The sequence below is a fragment of the Martes martes genome (assembly GCF_963455335.1).
Source record: "Martes martes genome assembly, chromosome: 17".
Classification (NCBI taxonomy): Eukaryota; Metazoa; Chordata; class Mammalia; order Carnivora; family Mustelidae; genus Martes; species Martes martes.
In genome coordinates this window covers 54,661,710-54,667,709 of record NC_137905.1, presented here as the reverse complement: position 1 = coordinate 54,667,709, position 6,000 = coordinate 54,661,710, and the positions used below count along the sequence as shown (strand labels likewise).

General features: G+C 50.0%; 1 protein-coding gene across 2 annotated transcripts in view; it reads left to right on the top strand.

Annotated features, from left to right (window-relative positions):
- Nucleotides 1-251: 251 nt before the first annotated feature.
- LOC308358023 (uncharacterized protein) overlaps nucleotides 252-6,000 on the top strand; it is a 184,406-nt gene continuing 178,657 nt past the window's right edge. Inside the window, exon 1 of one of the 2 annotated variants that reach the window (XM_080828003.1) lies at nucleotides 252-667. The gene's annotated coding sequence lies outside the window, so the exon portion shown is untranslated. The remainder of the gene's footprint in view (nucleotides 668-6,000) is intronic. The other variant, XM_080828002.1, reaches the window with a different exon arrangement.

Here is a 6,000-nt window from a genome sequence, read left to right as displayed (position 1 = left end):
AGAAAGAATTCGGGGCCATGCAGGGCCCAGCAAATGAGGGACACAAACAGGAAAGTTGACCCACACCAAGGACACGCTCAAGGAGGGGCAGCAGGAGATCCCCAGGGAGCGCGCGGGGAGCCCAGGGCTTCGGGTTTCCCCGTGTGAGTGACAGCTGTGGAGCAGGGGGTGGACTAGCCAGTCCTCGGGGTGGGAATCGGGGGAAAGCGGCGTTTCCGCGCCTTTTCTTCCTTATTTGGTCAGGCGCTTCCGGTCATGGCACCCGCCATCTTGGGCCCGGCTGGTTTGCTCCGGCTTCTGGGGGCCCGCGGCCCGGACGGGCTTGTGACTCGGCTGCCGGGCGGCCGCGGTGCCCGCCGCGCCCTTGCGCAGGTGTCGGGGGAGGACGGGGCTGCCCGCCTGCCGTGAGGCGGGCGCGGACGGAGCAGCTCCGGGCCGGTCTCCGCACAGCGGCTCATTGTTTCCGCGAGGCTCCCACACAAAGGACCAGGAAGTGCGGCCTGGCCTGCATTTCGCGGTCCCGCCGGCAGGCGAGCGGCGGCGCGGGGAAGCGGCTCCGCGGCGGCTGAGGGCACGTCCCCCGACGCGGCTGGGGCTGCGCTCGACGCTCCTCGGAGAAGGACGCGCAGAGCCCGCGGGGGAGGACGGCGCGATGGCGGAGGCTCAGGTAAGCGTGGCGTCCCCGGTCACCTGTGCCCCCCGAAAGTCCCCGCAGGGAGAAGCTGCGGGTGCGGGTCCCGCTAGGACGCCGTCCCTGCCCTCCAGGAGTGTGCAGCGGTTTTCGTGACCCCTTTTTATGAAAGATTCGGGGGGGGGCGCCTGGGTGGCTCCGTGGGTTAAAGCCTCTGCCTTCGGCTCAGGCCATGATCTCGGGGTCCGGGGATCGAGCCCCGCATCGGGCTCTCTGCTCCGCGGGGAGCCTGCTTCCTCCTCTCTCTCTGCCTGCCTCTCTGCCTGCTTGTGATCTCTGTCTGATAAATACATAAAATCTTAAAAAAAAAAAAAATCCCGAGGGGCGCCGGCGGCTCCGTCCCTAAGGCCTCGGACTCTTGGGCGACCTCGGGGTGGCGTGGGGCTCCCTGGGGTGTCTGCTTCCCCCTCCCGCCGCCGCCTCAGCCCCGCTGCTCCCCTGCCCCCGAGCGCGTGCGCGCACCCGCTCCCTCTCTCTCCGATAAAATACCTGAAACCCTTTTCTTAGGGGACGCGGACCTGCAGCTGTGCGGGATGCTCGCCCGTGTTCCGTCTGCCTCCCGTGACCCGGCCCCCGGTAGCGCGGGGAACAAGGGTCAGTGCGAATCGTGTCGTCGTGCCCCGCTCAGAAATGTTCCCTGCGGGACGGGTCGCGTGAAGATTGCTGTCGCGGACGTGGTCGCGTCCTGGGGTGTCACTGCAGGGTAGGGCCCCGCCGGATCCCTGAGTGGCTGCGGGCCCACCAGGGTTAAGAAAAAGCGCAAGTCGGCAGGATGGACCGTGTGCCCGGTGACCCCCAGGCTCCGGAAGGCGAACAGCCCTGCCATTTGGCGTGGGACGGAAGGATGCTCTGGGTGGAATACACCAGAAGGGCGCCTGGGTGGCTCAGTCGGTCCAGTGACCGGCGTTCCATTTCCGCTCAGGTCGTGATCTCAGTTCAGGGTCGTGGGACTGAGCCCAGCGCCTGTCGCCCACGCTCAGCGGGGGGTCTGCTTGAGATTCTTGCCCTCTGCCCCTCCCCCGCTCGGGCTGTTTCTCTCTCTCTAATTTTTTTTTAAAAAACTAAAAAAAAAAAAAAAAATTACGCTGGACATTACAGGACATGGGCGCTACATGTGGCTTGTAATTTGTATAAACCCACTGTTTTCTCATAATTAGATTGGTAATTCTGATTTACTTTTCTGATTTACTTTTGGGGGCCGTTATGGTATGTCCTTCTCTGCGCTGCGGGCCCTGAAACCAATTTGCTTCACTGCAGCTGATGCTAACTTCTTCTACTTGGCTTGGTGCCCGCTGCCAGAAACCTCCTGTGTCATGTAAATATGTCTTAGTCATCCGTTCGGGCTGGATGGCCTTACTGAAAGCTGTGCCGGAGCCATCGCATTCAAACCGGAAACCCCCCTCCTCTGTCTCTTTGCTTGTAGTTTCCATTGGAAAACGAAGGCTCCCTCCTTTGTGCGCTAGAGATGCTGACTTCTGGGAGTGGTGTTTGTAAATAATTCAGGCCCCTGTCCTGCAGGTTTCTGTTTTACTCCACACCCGTGTCTCAGACATACTCTCTGTATTGCAGAAAAAGAAACCCAGAATCACGTAATTAACATGTTCGGGTATCTTAAAATTTTAAAACTTAACATAGCGAAAATGATTATTGGAAGAAAATTTTCAGTGAAATACTAGACCCAGAAAGGTTAGAGGCTTTCTTTTTTTCCCCAAATGTTTATTTAAATTCTAGTTAACATACATATAGAATGTAAAGCTGTTTTCTTTATAGCTTTCTGTGTGTTTGTCTTTATAGTGTGGTTAAAAGACAGAAGCGGCATCATCCGCACAGGGATGTTTCTAAGTTTTATGTCATTGAAAATGTTTCTTCAGTTACTATGACAGTTTTATATTCTGTCACTTTTAGTGTGTATATAATTGCTTTTTACATGTGTGGAGGTGTGCATAAAATGTAAAAACGGTACTCAATTTTGTGTCAATGCCTTCTGGTTTCCGTCACTCTTCTCAGATTTGCTGCAGGCTTGTCTCTGTATATTGTTCTGTCCTTTTAGATCAACTCTAGATCAGACAACCTGGATTAAAAGCTAATCCCTTCCATGTACTGGATGTTTGTCAAAATGGTGTCATAAAAAGAAGAATATGTTTTTTTTTTAATTTTTTTTTAAAGGTTTTTTTTATTTTATTTTATTTTTTTATTTATTTGTCAGAGAGAGAGAGGAGCGAGAGTGAGCACAAGTAGACAGAGTGGCAGGCAGAGGCAGAGGGAGAAGCAGGCTCCCTGCCGAGCAAGGAGCCCAATGTGGGACTCGATCCCAGGACGCTGGGATCATGACCTGAGCCGAAGGCAGCTGCTTAACCAACTGAGCCACCCAGGCGTCCCAGAAGAATATGTTCTGTTAGGTTTTTACTTACTTGTGCATTAATTTATGAAAAGTCATTAGAATGGTATTTAGTAACCAGTAAATGCTCAAAAAAAGTATTGTTGTGCCGTTCTTGCTAATATAGTAGAACCTGTAATTGTTATAAAATGCCTTCAGTTCTAAGTCCTCCAAAAATTCTGAGTTCTACCTCTGTTATTTATTTATTTATTTGTTTATTTATTTTTAAAGGTATCCCTTGGCCCATAGGCTACTATCTCTGTTAGAAATGCAGGCTCCAATCCTACTCCAGAAATCTGGAACAGAGTCTGCATTTTCACAAGATCTACAGTGCAGTGTTTTGAAATTCCAACTCACACTAGAATCTGATAAGTACAGTTGTAATCCACCAATACTTTCCACATGAGAAATGGACACGACTTATATCGTTATATATATTAAATGATATAAATGCAGTGCTCGGTAATGTATATGCCTGTGTCGATGCGTTCATTTGACAAGCTGTCTTGGGTAAACATACAGTATTGGTAATGGTTTGGGGTTCATATGCCATCCTCTTACCTCAGAGCTAGAGAATGCATGTGAGAACATTAGCGTATTAAAAGTTATCTTATGGGGGCAGCTTGGTGGCCCAGATGGTTAAGCATCTGCCTTGGGCTCAGGTCATGATCTCCAGGTCCTGGGATAGTGCCCCACTGCAGGCTCCCAGCTCAGCAGGGACTCTGCTCCTCCCTCACCCTCCGCTTCTCCCCCTGCTTGTGTTGTCTTTGTGTGTGTGTGTGTGTCTCAAATGAATAAATAAGATCTTTAAAAAAATTATCTTACAGATATAGCAGGAAACACACCTAAGCAAGAACCAGTTCTCTTTAATGTAAGCGAATGAACATGAGTTCACGCCTTGGTGAGTCATAGATAGAAGCGCACCAGGTAAAGGTGTGACACAAAGGAAATTTTATTTGCAGCAAACAAGGAGTTCATTGGAAATAATTTCCAAAGCCTTGACTCCCTAAGCAAGGGTGAGTGGGTTCCTTTTATTTAGGGTTAGGATGAATATTTAGAAAGAGGAGCCTTGCCGTTCTTGAGGTGGGCATTAGGTCGTGCACATGCCTTAAGAAAACTGGTGTGTGCATAGCTTGGGTGTTAACATAAATGAGCGGAGGTTTAGTAGTAGCATGAGGTAAACGTAACTGTCGGTCACCCCATGGTCCATGTGCAGGTGTGATTTGGAGGTTAAGCTCAAACTGGTCTGGGCCACTGGAGCCTTTGTCAGAGCAGTCCTTTTTTTTTTTTTTTTTTTTAAAGATTTTATTTATTTATTTATTTGACAGACAGGTCACAAGTAGGGAGGGAGAGAAGGGAGGAAGCAGGCTCCCTGCTGAGCAGAGAGCCCGATGCGGGGCTCGATCCCAGGACGCTGGGATCATGACCTGAGCCGAAGGCAGCGGCTTTAACCCACTGAGCCACCCAGGCGCCCCCAGAGCAGTCCTTATTGCTTGAAGAAGTTCCCATTGTGGAGGCTGTGCCCATCAGGTCTTTTGCTTGAGTTGAAAGATAAGCTGCGAAGAAGAGCTTGAGGAAAATGGGGGACACAACTCGCTGGGTGCAGGCAGGTGGGCAGTAATGGTCCAGTCTTGGGGTGTAGCTGGAACAAATCCCTCCTCTGGTTTTACTCTCCTCATTCTTTTTTTTTTTTTTTTAAGATTTAATTTATTTATTTGTCAGAGAGAGTGAGTACAGGCAGACAGAGAGGCAGGCAGAGGCAGAGGGAGAAGCAGGCTCCCTGCTGAGCAAGGAGCCCGATGTGGGACTCGATCCCAGGACCCCGGGATCATGACCTGAGCCAAAGGCAGCCGCTTAACCAACTGAGCCACCCAGGCGTCCCAACTCTCCTCATTCTTGAGGGGCTCAAGGAAAAGGTCCTCTTCTGGAGCTACTTTCCTGCTAGATGTGGGCATATCATCAGGACTGACTGGGGTGCAGAATTTTTCCTCAGCTAGTTTTAGATATGCTTGTGGGTCCCCAGGTTTAACCCCAAGCTGCTCATATCTGCCATTCGTAATTTTATAGCCTTTGTGTGTTTTGACACAGTCATGCCAAGCAGTTAAGTATGCAGGGTCCAAATAGCAGTAAGAGCAGTTTCGTTAGTTTCTTTTTTTATAGTCGTACTGACGTTTACTAGGGAATTTATCCCTCAAGGATGGCCCACTGTGTGTATAGCTTTTAGCATCTGTAGAATAATAGTGATAAATAAAATTAAGAAGGTGTTCATTGTGGGGCGCCTGGGTGGCTTAGTTGGTTAAGTGCCTGGCTCTTGATTTTGGTTCAGGTCATGATCTCAGGGTTGTGGGACCGAGTCCAGCGGCTGGCTCCCACGCTCCCTGGGGAGTCTGCTTGAGATTCTTTCCCACTGCCCCTCCCCCTGCTCGCACTCACTCTTCCTCCCTTTCTTTCTGTAAAATAAATCTTTAAAAAAAAAAAACCCAAACAAATAAAATACACTAATGTAATGACAGGACATGGATGCTACGTACAGCTTATAATTTGTACAAATGCACTGTTTTCTGGGCAGAGATGAAGCTCTGTGCACTCAGTGCAGTCTGCTCAGATTCTCTCCCTCCTCCCTCTGTTCCTCCTCCCCCACCCTCGCTTGCTCGCTCGCTCTCAAATAAATTAATAAAATCTTTAAAAAAAGGTGTTCATTGTGAAATCAGACCAAGTCAGAAGGGTCTGGGACATCTATCTTGCCATGTATTAACAATAAATTGTGGTATTTATTACTCAGCAGTCACAGGGAGAGTGATTTAATCTGTCAAAGGGGCCTGGCAGCAAACAATAAGGCTGAAGAAACCAGAACAGCAGAGCTAGTGTCCTCCAGATGGAGATTGTTGGGGTTTAAATTTGAGAGCCCTTACGCACTGAGGCTCTCCTGACC